Here is a 19,841-nt window from a genome sequence, read left to right on the forward strand (position 1 = left end):
AACACTGTCATAGCGGGGTTGAGATCTACTTTAATGTTCCCCTTTTCATTGTCAAGGATCCCAACGATGATAAATTGCTAAAGTAGTAAGCTGACGCCGCAACAAAGCAAAACATTAGTGAGAAAATCAGAAAAAGAGTTGCTGGAAAAATTACACACAATTACAAAATTTGTGCTACTTGGGAACTCTGTTTTACATTTGAATACCCAATACTGTCAGAGATCTCTTGAAATCTACTTTGATGTGTTCATTTACATTGCCAAGGATGCCAACAATGCCAAGACGCCAAAGTAGTCAACTCACCCCTCAACAAAGCAAAACATCAGTAAGCAAATCAGAAAAAAAGGGTTCTGGAAAAATTATTTCATTTGCTTGTTTGGCACACCACATTTGTGGCAAAATTGAAAAGCCCAAATAAAGAGAATTCAACTTCATATCCCCAATCCCGCACTATCATTTCCAAAATAGAAGTATTTGTGAGTTTTTTAATCAGATTAAGAGTCAAACAATTTTGATTTAAGTAATAAAAAGTATAGGTTATTTTTTTAATGTTATATTTTCAGCCTAGTACTTCCATGAGTGAAGGCTGGAGGAGGAGTTGGGGTTTTGAATTATCGTAGTCAATTGCACATTGAGAAAAAAATATTTGTCTCTGATGTATTTTATCCAAAATTTTATGCCGACCTACTATTTTAATTTAAAGGTCAAGTACCAAATTTCATTTATCTAGTTTATTCCCAGTTTTGATGGTATCCCATTTTGGTATATCATGTTGTCAGGAAGAAGGGCCTGATTCCAAAAATGTTTTTTTTGGGGAAAGATAGGAACTTGGAAGTTCCGAAGCTGGGATATGATCAAAATTTTAAGACGAATGTTTTGTTGATTGCTTTTCCCAAGTACGCTATGTGTGCGTGATTAGAAATCGTATTGTGCTTTATCATATTATTCAATATTCAACAAAATTTATTCAACATATAAGATTGCATAACAAATGTAATATTTCACAATCACTTTTTTTAAATATTAAAGTAAATCTAAGTAAAGAAACAATAATCCTTGGTGTGACTTTGATTCAATTAGCCGTAATTATATAAGCGTGATTTCAAAGTTCAAGAAATTTTCAACTTGCTGATTAGTGAATCATATTTGGATAGGGTAATAATTGTTTTGACACACGACAAGTCATAACGCCTTAACTGCATAATACAGTTTTTCGCTTTGCCATGACGCTGCATCACAAACAACAGATGCAAGCTGCACAAAAGATTGCAAAATTGAATTCACGCATGTCGTTTGGTGAGCATCATTTGAAAGAAAACTGATTCCATGGAAAATAGATTAGTAGCCAATCAATAGTTGGTTTTAAAACTCGATACTATTGGGTGATTTATTTCATTTAGAATTTCTAGGTTGCAATTTTTGCCTAGAATCAAAAAAGTATAAAATTTTCAGGCGGCATATGTTCTTATCGCTCTCTTATAGACCCTTTAATGATGTGAATTCAACGTAACTGTGAGAACATTAGTACTTATAATATGTTTCATGTTATTAAAATGGAATTATCATAAGTTTTTATGATCAAAATAAATATTAATCAATAATTGTTATTGATTTTGACGTTTTCATGTTTGTACAAATAGAATTTATTTAATGTTTTTTCGCTCCTTTCATGGTACGTTGAAATTTTTAAAATTTGCTTGTTCTTGCAAAGTTTACTATTTAAATCTTTTTAAAAATTAATTTTTAAATAATGGCTTAGTTTTATTAAATTTATTATTCCATTGAAACAGCTCCATCTAGTAGCAAATTTTTAAAAAATACTAATAGAAAAATTTTATAATATTAATAAAAATGAAGTAGAAACTAGATATTAAAAGGTAATCAAAATCAAAAAATTCTGTTTCATAATACAGTAAAAAGTATATTTTTAAGCCGTTTTTATTATTTTAATTGTTTTAGAAATTAACTATCAAATAATGTATTTAAAAATTGCTTTTATAAAATTTGTCACCTTAAATCTGAATTCAGAAAATATTTTAAACACTTGTAAAGTTTTATGATACGCATTAAATTAAACTATTTTGAAATGTTAAAAATGCACATCATTATAAAGTTCAAGATTTGTTATGACGCAAAATGATTCCATTGCCTTCAATTCGAAGGATTCTTGCAAATTATTATAATTGCCAACCGCTTTGATTTGATGAATAAAGTGATAGTAACTGGCCAGTGTAATTTAACTTGACTGCTTTATCATAAAATGTGGAACTGGATTAAGATGAATGTTAGAATAATACTTCTCTTATCATTCTATTTCAGTATAATTTAATGCAATCGCAACTGTATTGCTTAATCAATGCAGTTGTTAATTCATCGTCTTTAGAACGGAATGTTATGATTTAAGCATGAATTGAACTGAATGGTATTTAAGTTGCTAATGTAAGACAGTGCTGTCATGCATTTTATACATCACCTGTTCCCTAGAAATTTGGATGCAAATGTAAGCATTAATTTTGTAATGAGATTTAAATTTCTGGATGAATAATATTTTGAACAGACTAGAGCATAATTTGGGTTTACCATTTATTTGAGAAAGAAATTTTTATTTGAGACATGGTCTTTCGCACCAGAAGTGAAGTGAACTGAATAATTTTATCGTTTGGGAATAAAATTCTTAAAGGAATATTTATTTCTATTTATATTTAAGTTCAATTAAAATTTTACCTGACACAGCAACGTATTTTGCAAATAAAATGTTAACATCCTGACTTAAATTATTCTTATAATACGAAAAGTCATGGTTTTCCGATTCTACAATCCTTACATTAAGGACATTCTCTTTATTAGAAAACAGAACTTGAGTATATATTCAAAATTTCTGTTTAAAATATAATTATACTAACCGCCTTTAGCAATCAGTTTGTTAGCTTCAAATATTGCCCTTTTTGATGTTAAACTATTAATGAGAAATGTGTTTGTAGATTTAACTTGCTATTTATAAGACCTGAAAATATGAATTTGATCGAATCAAACAATTAATAACCACTCTATGTACAAATTAAAAAAATTATAAACTATGAAATAAAAGTGGAAATTTTATTTCAGAATTAATATCTAAGTAAAAATAATATTTTATGATGATTTTAACACTCAAAATTAAGTTACCGAAAAGTTTGCCAGAACAGTTGAATTGATTTGTATTTCATAATTGCGTTGGCTATTTTGCTACAGATTTTATATAAAAAAATTATTGATACTGGAAAAAATTGCATGAATTTGGTTTTAGGATAGCGTAAAAATCCTTTTATAAGTGAATATATTCTGACGATATAACTGAAAAACACTAAAAACGTGTGCAAATTTTAATTAACATATTTCAATAAATTTTCCGTTTTCATAAAATTAACAGATTTCAGATTAATGTAATTAATAGTAATTTATATTATTGAGATTAACATATTGAATTGAACTTTCATAGTAACTTTCCTCCTCAAGGACATAACGGAATACCATATCAGACAGAACTATAAATTTATATCTAGATATAGAAATAAACATATTCTGCTTTTAATACTGTGAAATATCGATGTCTAGCAAATGTCTGATATTCACCAATGTATGTTAAGATTCTCATAGTCACTGGGTGCATGCTCGAAATATTTACTAAGTGACATTATTTTTTACATACATACGTTCATCATGCGCTGATGGTGTGGATGCCAAAATAAAGGTGTTTATGATACTCTAAGATAAAGCAGTAATTTCTTAATTTATTCTTTATCAAGCTTTATGAACAATCATGCTTTATTTTTAAACATTTTATGTAGACTTACTTATTACTTAATGATAAGGTTTAAGTAATAACACATGTAAATAAAAGAATAATACCTTCTAAATGAAAGAAAAAAATTATACGAATTAAGTTATGATATTATCCTAGTTTAGTATGCCTTTACTTCACCAAGGATGCCAACAGTTCCAAATCGAAAATCAAAATGGCTGACTAGATAAATAATACTGCGAAACAGTTACAATTACTCACCGTTTTTTTAAATGATATTTATTGATTTCTATTATTAGTAGTATATATATGCGTGTTCTGGCGCACCTTAAGAGCCATCAATAATTTTAAAATAACCTCAAAATTTAGAGCAAAAATAGTGTAAAAAGGCCATAATTAGCACACCTTAAAATTCATCAATAATTTTAAAATAACCTCAAAATTTAGAGCAAAAATAGTGTAAAAAGGTCATAATAAAATAACATCAATAATTTAAAGTATCAAGTCAAAATTTAGAGCAAAAATAGTGTAAAAAGGGCATAATTAGCACACCAAATAACATCAATAATTTAAAGTATCAAGTCAAAATTTAGAGCAAAAATAGTGCAAAAAGGTCATAATAAAATAACATCAATAATTTAAAATATCAAGCCAAAACTTGGAAAAAGTTAACAAATTAACCGAAAGGCTATCGTCTTAAAATCAATATAAATTCATGCGTTGTTCACATTATTATACACATAAAAAGAAATAAAAATATAAGAATAAAAATATAAAAAAAGAAAAAATTATTCATAAATACTGCACGCACCCCATTGAAAAAATCTTTATGTTCTGTTAAAGGTTCGCCGTTTAATTTTATACATTGAAATCTAAAACCATATCGATCTACTTCTGTTATTTTAACAATAAAAGGTTCACCATATTTACAAATAGGTGTTACAGTTATTACAGGATGAATTCTAAAAGTTTCTGTAAAACTAACGTTTATTCGATCACTAGTACAACTACCTGTTAATATCTTTGTTTGCTTACCACCCATTTATAAAGATTAAAAAAAGAATTATTATTTATTCAAACACGTTCTTGCTATATACCATAATTTCATCCTTCTATAAAGTTTATTAAATTCTTCATCTGAAAGTTTCAGATTTCTCATAACTCTACAATCTGTTATTTTTTCAACATGTTTCATTATAAATTCAGAGGTTAAATTTTTCTGATATGAATAAATTTTATTCCAATTAACAGTTGTTTCTAGTTTTTCGATTATATTCATACTCATTTCATCTTGATACTGAGAAACTAAATTCATATCTAGTTTTCCAACATTTTCAAAAATAAATTTATCACTTAAAGTTTGATATTGTGAAATTGCAGGCCAGTGTACTTTATGATCATGCATTAAAATAAATTTTTCTGTTAATTTTTGAAATTTCGATATGATATCCCATTCAACTAAATGCTCATTTTCACTTATAAATTTTTCTGATAATTTTTGATAAGCTGATATATTTTTCCAATCAACTTTATCTTTAAACTCTAAAATGAAATTTTCTGATAATGTTTGATATCTAGAAATTAAATCCCATTTCACTTCATCTTTTAATTTTCTAATCAAACTTTCAGGCATACCACGTTCTTTTGAAACTTCATCCCAATTGACTTTTTCACTCATTTATTATAGGATGAAATTCTCTAATTAAATCTTCACTTAATTTTAGTTTTCGGGATATATAATACCAATCTACTTTATCTTGAAATTCTCTTATAAAGCTTCACTTAATTTTTGATGTTCTGATATAAGTTTCCAATCTACTTTATCTTGAAATTCTCTAATAAAATCTTCACTTATTTTTTGATTTCGGGATATACCTTCCCAATCTACTTTATCATGAAATATTCTTATGAAATCTTCACTTAATTCTTGTTTCCATGATATATTACCCCAATCTACTTTATCTCGAAATTCTCTTATAAAATATTCACTTAATTTTTGGTGATATGATATACCTTCCCAATCTACTTTATGTTGAAATTCTCGAATAAAATCTTCACTTAATTTTTGGTGATATGATATATTACCCCAATCTACTTTATTTCGAAATTCTCTTATAAAATCTTCACTTAATTTTTGATATTCTGATATAAGTTTCCAATTAACTTTATATTGAAATTCTCTTATAAAATCTTCACTTAATTTTTGATATTCTGATATAAGTTTCCAATTAAATTTATCTTGAAATTCTCTTATAAAATCTTCACTTAATTTTTGTTTTATTGGTTTTATTAGCTTTGCTGCTAATATTCGTTTTTCTAAATAGTTAGATGAACTCATTTATTTAGAAAAATTTTATAAGTCGAAATCTAAAATAAAAAATCAAGTTTATCTTGAAATTCTCTAATGAAATCTTCACTTAATTCTCGATATTCTGATATATAATACCAATCTACTTTATCTTGAAATTCTCTTATAAAATCTTCACTTATTTTTTGATTTCGGGATATACACTTCCAATCTACTTTATCTTTAAATTCTCTAATAAAATCTTCACTTAATTTTCGATAAGCTGATATATCATACCAATATACTTGATCTTGAAATTCTCTTATAAAATCTTCACTTAATTTTTGTTTTACGGATATATAATACCAATCTACTAAATCTTTAAATTCTCTAATGAAATCTTCACTTAATTCTTGATATTCTGATATATAGTCCCAATTAACTTTATCTTGAAATTCTCTAATAAAATCTTCACTTATTTTTTGATTTCGGGATATACACTTCCAATCTACTTTATCTTTAAATTCTCTAATAAAATCTTCACTTAATTTTCGATATTTGGATATATAAAACCAATTCAAATCTAGATTTTTTGACTTTTCTGCTAATATTGGTTTTTTATAGTCTTTAAAATAGTTAGATGAACTCATTTATTTAGAAAAAAATTATAAATCAATTTCAGCTAATTTCTCAATATAAAGATAAGATTTCAATAACGTATTAGACGTATCTTGATTATTATTAAATAATAGACGTATTATCAATTGAGAGTCAATTTTACCGTATGTTATAAAAATAATAGGATTTAATTTACCAATTTTGTCACCATATATGATATCAGTTGATTCATCATTTTCAATACTGATTGATATGTAAGGATTAAAATTAAATCTCTTTAAACAAAAGGTAATTTTTACCAGCATATCTTTCGTAAATCTCAGATCAGGAGTTAATAATGATGAAGTGAATTTATCAAAAACAATTGTAAATCTTTCGGGATAAGTATGATATTTATATTCTTGAGTTGCTAAGAATGTTTCAATTTTATTTAAGTTAGGAACATATAATCCATCATGGTCTCTAGTTAACATATTGTCAGTTTTTTTATCATTTATTTTTGTTTTTTTATCAACGTATTGTTTAGTAACTGCATCGTTTTTATCTTGAGGATTAGAAAGATTTTTTAAAGAAATACCTTTCAAATCATAAAATTCTTCAGGTGGAACAGTATTCTTTTGACTTAAAGTTAAAGCATTTTTTTCGAAATATTGCTTATTGACAGCATTCAAGTTTTTTATAGGATCTTTCACATTTCCGATAATTTTACCTTTAGCATCAAAATCACCATGTTCTGAATGAATTAAACTTCTTTTTTGCAATTCTACAATATCTTCTTTTAGTGATATTTGATTCAAATCAACATAAGATTTAGTAGCTGCATCACTTATATCTACAGGTTCATCTACATTTTTTAATTTCTTCTTTTCCATATCATAATCACCATAATCTGTTAACTTAAAACCAATTCCTGGAGGTCCTATACGTCCTTCTGTCATTTCATCATCAAAAAGTGGATAATAAGCAGCCATTTATTATAGGATGAAAAGCGACTATCACTCTGAATGATCTTTTATACTAAACGTAAATTTATTCTCATACATATTTAAGTAACATTTATTCCTTTCCTTCAAAATAAAATAAAATATATATTCTTTTTGGGTATTATTTTCTAATTTCCAATGAAATATTAATTCTCTGGAAGATACAGAAGTAAGATTCTTATGAGCAGATAAATCTATACAGAGAAATGGATATAATTCTCCAAAATCTTTATATCCAATCATGCAACCTGTTTCTGTATTATTAGCATTATATCCTTCTTTTAAAAGAGCTGTATATGCATTATTATAATTTTTATCCGAAAAATTTACTTTATAATGATATTCAGGATAATCTTGTCCATTTACAGTAACCCAATATTCAACTATCCCTAAATTATCAAATATTAGATTATTTTTAGTATAATCTCCATTTCTATCATAATATTGGGGAATTGCATAAAATGCTGAGACTTCATCCCATTCAGTTGAAAGTTTATATGATCCATATTTTACATTTAAGTTTATACCAGATTTTTCTATTCTATAATGATCCCAATATATATCTATATATGAATTTAAAACTTTCAATTCTGTAAATTTCAAATTTGCGGCATTTCTAAACTTTACATAAGGTAAAAATAATGATATTTTCTCAACTTTTACTTTAAAATCAGGGTTTGCATCATCTGTAATAATCATATCCTTACTAGTATTTCTCGTAAATTCCATTCTAACATGAAATCCAGTCAATACTTTTCTGTATTCATTAAAGAAATCGAATATATATTTCAAAGGAATCCATATATTAACGGTTTTACTATTTTTTGTGAAATAATACCTTTTATCAAAGCCTTTGTTATAATTCTCATTTATTTTTAACTTATTAAAAAATTCAGTTATTTTAGTTGTATCTGTTAAAGTTCCATCATATTTTAATATATTTATATCCTTCGTATCTGCTGTATCTGAGTAAAAAAACATATTTTGAGCTTCAGATTTTGAATAATCACTTGTAAAATGAATATGTCTTAAAACTTGATCTAGAATTGAACAATTTTCATTAATCGATTCGAGTGTAGTTGAGCCAATTTGCAGTTTTTTACCCTTAAAAAAACCTCCTCCATTCTCAAAAGTTGCTTTTCTATTTCCAATACTTAAATCATTTTTATCAGTAATTTTCATTTCCAGATGAATATAGGCTCCTGAATAAAATATATTATCATTTTCACCTCTAATACTAAACTTATACGTTGCATTTTCATCATAAGCATTACTAGGATTTTCACATTCTTTTTCCTGATATTCAAATTGTTCGAGATCATTATTTTGAAAATAATGAGTATCTGTCAAATCATAAATCTTTTCCATTTATTAAGGATAAAAAGTGTAAAGGTCACTTGGAATACTTTTTAAAGCCTCCTCCAATTTTATTCTTCGATAAAATTTCTTCTACTTTATCATGAAAAATTTTCTTTGTTTTATCTTCTAATACTGGTTTCACTCCTTTAATAGCTGCTAGAAACAAATCTTTAAAAAATCCTTTTCCTTGAATTTTTTCTCTTTTAGATGAAAAGCTATCTCTTTTACTTCTACGATATAATCTATGTTTATTCATTTATTATAGGATGAAAATCCTTCGTCTTTAAGGATGAAAATCCTTCGTCTTTAAGGGTGATAATCTTTCATGCATCAAATTGTAAATTTTCTTTAAATAATTTCCCTCTTCTTCATCATATACAGCTACAAAATTATATTCAACTCTTCCTTTATTCAAATCTATTAGTTCATTATTTTGATTAGTAATTCTCATTCTTATTCTATATATATTCTTCTTTTCCACAGCTGAAAATATCCAATTATTAAAATCTTTAGTTATATTACCACCATGAGGAATTTTACTAACGAATGAATGAATAACATCTGAATCACAATTATTAATTAATGAACCTTTTACGATGTCACAATGAATATAAATATTATCGATTCCATGTGTAATATCTGCAATATATTCACCAAATTGATTTTCCTGATCTAATATTTTAGATTTAAAACCTAATAATTGATGAAGATTTCCTTCTGTTAAATCCATTTTAAAATTTTTCTTCAAATTAACAGAAATTAATTCTCTTTCTTCAATAATACCAAATTTAATGGGTGAATCTATTCCGAATAGTTCAATCATATAACGATTTAAACTTTTAACAGTATAACTACCATTTGGAATTTTAATGATCCTTTCATTGTTTCCTTCAATCAATTTAAACTTATTATTATTAAATTTTTCACTTATGTTATGCCAAGTCTTTTTAATAGAAAACGACTCTAAAGCTAACTTTTTAATCTTCAAAGGAGGCGAATATTCAACTGTAAAGTCTTCAGATTTTTCATAATTATCTGATGTCAATTTTAAACGACTCATTTATTATAGTCGAAAGTTGACTAATTTCTCATTATAAGCACTTGGTTCTTGAGTAAATGAATATAAAACTTCAACAGGTGATTTTCCTTTATTTCTTTCAGTTATGTATTTCATGCAAAATAAACCACATTTTACAGAAGTAGGTTGTTGTAAAAAACTAGAATTATATCTGATTTCTTTCTTAGATGTTTTAAGATAATTTACAATATTTTTAGGAATATCACCTTCTTTGAATTTGATCCCTTCATATTCATATTCACCAAAAGAATCAAAATATTCAACAAATTTATATTTAGGATCATTATAATAACAGACCCAATGAGTTCCAGATCCAGTTGAAATATCAAAATTAATTATCCCATTTTCAAATTTTCTCATTATTTTGGGTAATGTATCTATTGTAAAAACTCCTCGAAATCCTTTCTCTTTTATCATATTTTCATTAATCATTGCATCGGATATTCCCTTGGTAGATATACTCCCTTTCCATTCTTTGGTTTTTGATTTTTTTTTTTAGGGTGCCGGTCCTTCAGTCTAGGATTACCAGAGCCTGTTACTTTATCTAATACTTTTTTAGTGCCCCAAGCTCCTAATCCTGTTGCTGCACCAGTTAAAAGAGGAATAAGAAATTGTAAAAATCCCCCATTTTTATTCAATTGAGCTTTACTGATTGTAATTCTTTTACCTTCATTAATTCGATTAATATTTGTTTTTGTTAAATACAATTCATAATTCGGTGATTTAGATTTATCGATTTGTAAGGTAATTTCCTCATTTTTTCTATAAGCCGATTTTAATTTATCTTTCTGCCCATCACTTAAAAAGACTTTCTTTTTAATATAACTCATTTATTATAAGAGAAATTTATGATAATATCGTATTACTTGATCATTAGTCATAAATCCTTCTTTATGTAATCTATCTATTAATATAACAACTTGATTATATATTTTTGCAGGAATATCACTTTTAAATTGACAAATTTTATCTGTTAATTTATCTAAAAGCATCTTTTTATCTTCTAAACCTTCTCCAATATAATCTTTACCTAAGTTTATAAGACTCAGTGCTTTTATGTATTTTTTCATATTATTCATCTTTTTATCTGCATCTTGTATTTGATCTGTTTTCCTATGTTTAGACGCATTTCCTTTTGCTCGTTTATATTCATCTCGTCTATCTTTTGCTTTTTTTATTATTGTATTCAGTTCATCTGCACTTTTATTTACTAATTCTGACGGTAATTCAAAACCTTCATTTTTAATAAAAGATGTATCTAAATCTTTATTAAAATGCATCTTAAATATATCGTCAGCTCTCTCAAACATATTTGTAATATCTGACGAATAATCAGGCTCAATTTCTAAAGGAATTTTGGATGATTCATGCTGTGGAATGATTGAAAAATCACTTACAATATTTTGTATAGCTCGTATTTGCTCTTTCGTATTTATTTCTTGTTTCTGAAATTCTTCTAAAATAGGCTTATATTTTTTCTTTAAAGATTTTTGTATTCCAATTTCTTCTTCTAATTTTTCTTCATTTATTCTTCTTTTTTCTTCATCTAATTTATTTATATGTAATAAATCTCTTATTTCTGAACTTTTCTTTAAAGGGGTAATCTTTTTATTCGTTCTATTTAAAGGTTTAGATACCTTTAAGGTGATAACCTGTCGGTTTAAAGCTTCTTCATTTATTCTTCTTTTTTCTTCTTCTAATTTTATGATACGTTTTAAATCTTTCAAGTCTTTTTCATTCAAGTCTTTTTCATTCATTTATTATTGTTGAAAAACTTAAGATTTGCAACGAGCAAAAGAATATTTGCAACGAGCAAAAGAATATTTGCAACGAGCAAAAGAATATTTTTCATCCTATAATAAATGATAAAAATCAAAAATTATAGTGAAGAAGAAGAATTTACAGATGAAAACCAAAATCCATATATACCAAAACATCCATTTCGTTTATTAATTACAGGAGCATCTGGTTCAGGAAAAACGAATTTATTATTGAATTTAATCTATGATTATTTAGATTTTGATGCTTTATACGTATGTGCTAAAGATTTATTTGAACCTAAATATTCTAAATTGCAAGAAAATTATACATTGTTTCAAGATCTTCAAAAAGAAGATATTATTAGCAATATTAAAAATCATAAAAAAAGGGAAAGGTTATTAAAATTGTACAACAAATTCAAAAAGAAAGAAGTCTTATTTTCATCTGATTTGAATGAATTTATTACAGTGGATGATTTAGATCCTGCTATTAAAAACTTGGTTATATTTGATGATTGCGTTACAGAAAAAAATCAAAAATGTATAGAAGATTTATTCATAAGAGGAAGGAAAAAAAATGCATCAATTATTTATTTATCACAATCTTATTATTCTACACCAATCAATATTAGAAAAAACTGTAATTATTTCATTTTTTTCAATCTTCAACCAAGAGAAATGAAACAAATTATTAGAGAAATAGATGGTAAATTAAACACAGAAGAATTTAAACAATTATATAATAAGTGCATTCAAAAACCATATGATTTCTTTATGCTAGATTTAGTGAATCCAAAAATGAGATACAGACAAAATTTTGACTATATTAAATGGACGAATATTTAGAAAAACGGATCTTTATTTACAGAAAGAGCTATAATTACTTTCACAAGATAAGCATTTCTTTATCTGTCAGTAAGTTTATTTTAAGTGGAACAGGCTTATCAGCATTTGTTTTTATTCCTTTAGCAGCATTAAGTTTAAGTGCTGGAATTGTTGAAATTATTGAAAAATCGTTAAATATTTTAGAAAGAAAAGAAGAATATAAGCAATGTTATAGATTTTATAAACAATTGTTAAATTTATGGAAAGCTAAAGCAATTTCTGAAGAAGAAATATATCAAAGAGAACAAGATTTTATTAATAGTTTAAACTATTTTCCTGTCGAAAAATATGTAAAAAAGACTCAATTGAATGGATATAAATATGTTAATAACGTATGATTTTTTATCCTTAATAAATGGTTTGTGATAAGAAAAAGACACCTTGCAGCTGTAAAAAATTTGTTATTGAAAAAATATCAAAAAATGGAAAATTTAAAGGATATTGTCAAAAATGTGAACAACTAATAAGTAATCCGGAATCAGTTAAATATGGAAAAGGATTTATAAATTCAGCTATAAATAATTTACCATTCGAATTGCATTTACCAGGTCATAATTTTACTGGTCCTGGAACTCAATTATTATGGGGAAAACATAGATTAAATCCAGATTTATCATATAAAGATTTGAGTAAACCGATTAATAGAGTTGATAAAGCTGCTTATAATCATGATGTTTGTTATTTAAAAAATAAAGATACAAAAGTAAGAAATGAAGTATGTGATTCAAATATGTTGAAAGAATTGGATGATATTGAAAAGCCAACTATTAGAGAAAGAATTGAAAGAGCAATTGTAAAACCTATTATTAAAACTAAAAAAAGGTTTGGAATGGGAGGCGTTTTCATGATATATTGTGTAAAATGTAAAAAGGAAACAGAAACTAAAGATATGAAAGAAACTGTTACTAAAAATGATAGACCAATATTAAAAGGAATTTGTATACAATGTGGATCTAAAAAGTGTCGTTTTTTAGGGCGCTAGCCCTTCAGTCTAGGATTAACAAAAAAGAAATCCTAGAAAAAACATATTATAATCCAGAAACTGGTTATTGTGGAATTAACGAGATAAAAAGAAAAACAGGGATAAAACAAAAAGAAATTGCAGATTTTTTACATTCTCAAGATGTTTATACTAGATATAAACCTGTTATAAGAAAATTTAAAAGAAGAAGAGTATATGTTTCTCATATTGATGATCAATGGCAAGCAGATTTATTATTCATAAAAAAATTTAGTAAATACAATGATGGAACTAATTATTTATTAACTGTCATTGATATTTTTAGCAAATATGCTTGGGCTATACCAATTAAAAGAAAAACAGGAGAAGAAGTTACTGAAGCATTTAAAAAGGTTTTTAAAGGCAGAATTCCTGAAAATCTTCAAACAGATAAAGGAACTGAATTTATTAATAAACATACTCAAAAGTTATTCAAAGATAATAATATTCATTGGTTTACAACAGAAAATGTTGAAATTAAATGCTCTATAGTTGAACGGTTTAATCGCACTATTAATACTAAAATAAGAAAATATTTAGCAGCTAACAATACTAAAACGTATATAAATGTATTACCGAAATTACTAAAAAATTATAACAATTCTTACCACAGATCTATAAAAATGACACCTATAGAAGCAAGTAAAGAAGAAAACGAATCATTAGTTTATAAGAATTTATACCAACAAAAAGTGATTAGAAAACCGAAATTTCAAGTAGGTGATAAAGTTAGAATATCTAAATATAAAGAAACTTTTACACGAGGTTATGATCCTACATTTACTGAAGAAATATTTCTAATCTCAAAAATATTAAAAACTGACCCAATAACATATAAAATTAAAGATTTAAATGATGAAGAAATTAAAGGAACGTATTATGAATCTGAATTGGTTAAATATAATAAAAAAGACAATGACTATAAGACTATAAAATTAAAAGAAAGGAAATAATCGCAAAATAGCCCGCCAGATTCGATGTATGGAACTTCAGTTTCAGAAATTGCAATAAGACACTTCTCGAAGCGATGATAAGAAACCAGGAAGTTACGTAAATATGAATGAAAAAAGGCGTCCTTCAAGACTTTGAAGGACTTTTACAAGGTTCGTCAAAAGCTTTTGAAAAATATTCGTAGCCGTCCATCTTAGTTAACAAACTGTTTAGTGGCTCCATCTTTTGGACTTTTTATATTATTTCTTTTTAATATCTGATAGGTTCAAAAAATTCCACGTACACTAAAACAGTGAAAACCTAATAAATGAATACTAATTTTTTAAAAGACTTGGAAGAAGATATTTCTTCTGAATTATTTGAAAGTAGTTAAACAAATAAAAAATAAGGAAATGTGTTATTTTAATTTAAATTTTACTAACGAAGCGGATGAATTGTTTTTAAAATTTTTAGAATTTGCGAATTATGCAATATACCACACACTTTAAAGATCTGGAATGATTTTATGAAAAGCCTTAATAAAAATGTGTCGTAATAAATGGAAGTGCTAAGAACTTGTACATACTGTCGAATTGTAAAACCATTAGATGATTTCTATAAACATCGTAATTATGGTAAATTTAATCGAGATAATATATGTAAAACATGTAAATCTGTATATAATTATACAAAATATGATTGTGAATGTGGTAAACAATACTCTATGGGTCATAAAAAAAGACATGAAAGTTCAAGATATCATATTAGTCGTCTAGCGCAAAGTCCTTTAAAAAATGTTTCCTAATAAATGGAGGTGCAGTTTAAGTCAAAGACTATCGGTGAACTTAGAAAAGCTGTAAAACAGTTAAAAATTAAACAACCTAGAGGTTGTAAGAAAGATGAATTGATCAGATTATTAAGGAAATACATTAAAGAAACAGGTGAATATAAACCGGTTTTGGTAGATTTATTAAACTTGGATGTTACTGATTATTTGAATAAATGTAAAAGAGACAAAAAACCAGAAAAGCGTGATAAGATTAAAAGAGATAGCTTTTCAGCTAAAAAAATATTTGATTCTTTCGTAAAAAATTTATATGATTTTGATAAAGGTGAAATTGAAGGCCAGTTTAATCTTGATAAGTTATTTACAGTGGAAGAAGATAGAAAATGTCATATATGTGGCAAATATTACAAAATCGAAGATATAGAGGAGCATATAAAAAAAGACTTAATGAATAAAAAATCAAAAAAGAAGAGAAAATGTATGATTTGTGGTGAATATTATAACATAGCACATTTAAGTAATCACATATCAAGTCGAAAACATCTAAAAGCATTATCAAAAATAAAAGATGGAGAAATTATAGAATATGACACTGCTTTTGAATCTAGATTAAGATCTTATAGAATTAATAATTATAATAATATTATAATCCCCTTAGAGTTTTTACAAGAGAAAAGAAAAATTGTAATTGATAAAATAAGACAAATTTTGAATGAATTTAATGGAATAAAAGTCAATTTAAAATTGTTTTGTTTGTATAGGTTAGATGATGAAATTCAGGAATTTTCATTCAAAACTGAGAATCAAATTATATTAAATTCTAATGATTTACATACTTTTTATGATAATGTTATTGACAAATTAATTAATGAATCTGATGAATTTATAGCAAAAGGCTCTGGTTGGAGTCTTGAAGAAATTAGATTTTTGGAATTGAGAATAAATAAATATCAACCTTTGAGTGGATCAAGTTATATTGATTTACCTGATGAAATTAAATCTAAAAAAGCTATAATAAATGTTAAAAATAAAGATAATAAATGTTTTATGTGGTCTATATTATCAGCGATTCATCCTGTAAAAAAAGATCCTCAAAGAGTGTCAAAATATGAACAATTTAAAGATGAATTGAATTTTAAAGGAATTGATTTCCCTGTTTCATTAGATAATATTAAAAAATTTGAAAAACTGAATAATATATCTGTAAATGTTTACAGTTATGACAGTTCGATTTATCCACTTAGAATAACTAACAATAAATTACAAAATCATGTAAACTTGTTTTATATGAAGGATGAACAAAATGATCATTATTGTTGGATTAAAGATATAAATAAATTGGTCGGATCCCAAATTACTGATAAACATCGAATATTTTTATGTGATAGATGTTTAAATCATTTTTATTCTGAGGAAAAATTAAAAATGCATGAAGAATACTGTAAAAAGAAAGAAGCTGTCACAATTAATATGCCAGAAAAAGGTAAAGTTATTCGATTTAAAAAATATAATCATAAAATGAGAAATCCATTTACTATATACGCAGATTTTGAGTGTCTTTTACATAAAATGGATACAAGTGAACCAGATCAAACTAAATCGTATACTATGAAATATCAGAAACATGAATCTGATAATTTTTGTTATTATATCAAATATGAAAATGAATATTTTAAACCTCCTATTCATTATAGAGGACCTGATGCAATAAAAAAGTTTATATCTATGTTAAAAGAGGATACTCTCGAAATTGAAATTTTTATAAAAGAGAAAACTGAAAAATATGAAAGTCTTAAATCAATGATAGATTTCGATGAAAATCATTACAAAAGAACTAATATTTGTCATATATGTGAAAATGAAATCTTAAAGGATTCTCCTGTTGATGGGGAAAAAAAAGTAATTGATCACTGTCATTTAACCGGAAAATATAGAGGTCCAGCTCATAATATTTGTAATTTAAATTATAAAATTCCAAAATTTATTCCAGTAAAAATCCATAATTTAACAGGTTATGATTCTCATTTATTTATAAAAGAGCTCGGATTTGATAAATCAAAAATAGATGCTATACCTAATACTGAAGAAAAATATATATCTTTCAGCAAAAAAATAGGAGGAATGAAATTGAGATTTATTGATTCATTTAAATTTATGTCATCCAGTTTAGATCAATTATCAAAAAACTTGAGAAAGATGCCTGAAAATGAGTTGAGTAAATATCCGTCAAAAATAAGAGAAATGAAATATATTAATTATTTAAAATCGAAATTTAGAGAGACATCATTACATTTTCCTGATGACAAATTAGATCTCATAACAAGAAAAGGTGTATATCCGTATGATTATATGGATTCTAAAGATAAATATGAAGAAACAAAATTACCTCCAAAAGATAAATTTTATAATAAATTGAATGAATGTCATATAACTGATGAAGAATATCAACATGCTCAACGTGTTTGGAAAGCATTTAATATAAAAAATTTGGGTGAATATACAGATTTATATGTTAAAACAGATGTATTAATTTTAACAGATGTATTTGAAAATTTTAGAGATGTTTGTTTAAAAACTTATAAATTAGATCCAGATTGGTATTTTACTGCTCCTGGTTTATCTTGGGATGCAATGTTAAAAATGACAAAAATTAAATTAGATTTATTAGATGATTATGATATGATTCTTATGTTAGAAAAAGGATTAAGAGGTGGAGTTTCGCAATGTTGTAATAGATATGGGAAAGCAAATAATAAATATATGAAAAATTATGATGAAAGCAAAGAATCCAATTTTTTAATGTATTTAGATGCTAATAACTTATATGGATGGGCAATGAGTCAATATTTACCTTATGGAGGATTTAAATGGATAAATACAAATGCAATACAAAATGCAATACAAAATATTCTTAAATGTCCTGATGATTCAGAAAAAGGATATATATTGGAAGTTGATTTAGAATATCCAAAAGAATTACATGATTATCATACAGATTTACCATTATGTCCTGAAAATAGAATTCCTGAAAAATCTAAACAAGGTAAGTTATTAACAACTTTATACGATAAAGAGAAATATGTAGTTCATTATAGAAGTTTAAAACAGTATTTGAAAATGGGTTTAAAAATTATAAAAGTACATAGAATATTGAAATTCAAACAATCGAATTGGTTGAAAAAATATATAGATTTAAACACTGAAATGAGAAAACGAGCAACTAATGATTTTGAGAAAGATTTTTATAAATTGATGAATAACTCAGTATTTGGAAAAACCATGGAAAACATAAGAAAACGAATAGATATAAGATTATGTTGTAATTATGATCAAGTTAAAAAATTAATTGCCAAACCTCATTTTAAAAGTCGAACTATTTTTGATGAAAATTTGGTTGCTGTTCATATGAAAAAGACAAAAATACTTTTTAATAAACCAATCTATGTTGGAATGAGTATATTAGATTTGTCTAAATATTTAATGTATGATTTCCATTATAATGTAATGAAGCCAAGATATAAGAATAATATTAAATTATTATATATGGATACAGATAGTTTCATATATGATATTAAAACAGATGATTTTTATGAAGATATGAAATCTATGATTGATTATTTTGATACTTCTGATTATCAAGAAAATAATCTATATAATATGCCGAGATGTAATAAAAAAATATTGGGTAAAATGAAAGATGAAAATAGTGGTGTTATTATGGAAGAATTTGTAGGTTTAAGAAGTAAAATGTATGCAATCAGACTAGAAAAATGTGAAATTAAAAAATCGAAAGGAGTTAAAAAATCTGTAGTTAAAAATAGAATATCATTTGATGATTATAAAAAATGTTTATTTGATAAAATTCATCAATATAGAACACAGAATTTAATTCGAAGTATGAAACATGAGCTGTATTCAATTCAAATAAATAAAATAGCTTTATCAGCAAAAGATGATAAAAGATATATTTTAGAAGATGGAATTCACACTTTAGCATTGGGTCATTATAAGACGATAGATTCTTAAAGGAAATAAATGGAGGATCTAGAACAACTTACACAAGAACTTATGAAACTAAATTCAAAATATTTAAGATCTGACTTGCATGAATTAATAACGAAATATGTCAAAGAAATAATTAATTCATATACAAATAAAATATCTAATGCATTGGAAAATATCGATTCAAACACACAATTAATCAACTCAATTGAAGTCATTCAACTTGTAAAATTTTTTTCTAAATAAATGGAAGCTTTCAATAGACTTAAGCCACTTGTAACATATAGATTAAAAGATTTAAAGAATGGTGAATACACTCTATTATCTTTGAAAAAAATTCAATCTGCTAAATATGGATATATAGTTATTGC

General features: G+C 25.6%; 1 protein-coding gene across 1 annotated transcript in view; it reads right to left on the reverse strand.

Moving 5' to 3' along the window:
* LOC129972736 (sarcoplasmic calcium-binding protein 1-like) overlaps window positions 1–19,841 on the reverse strand; it is a 190,680-nt gene that overhangs the window by 54,892 nt on the left and 115,947 nt on the right. The gene's annotated exons all lie outside the window — the stretch shown is intronic.

The sequence above is a fragment of the Argiope bruennichi genome, chromosome 6 (genome assembly GCF_947563725.1).
Source record: "Argiope bruennichi chromosome 6, qqArgBrue1.1, whole genome shotgun sequence".
Classification (NCBI taxonomy): Eukaryota; Metazoa; Arthropoda; class Arachnida; order Araneae; family Araneidae; genus Argiope; species Argiope bruennichi.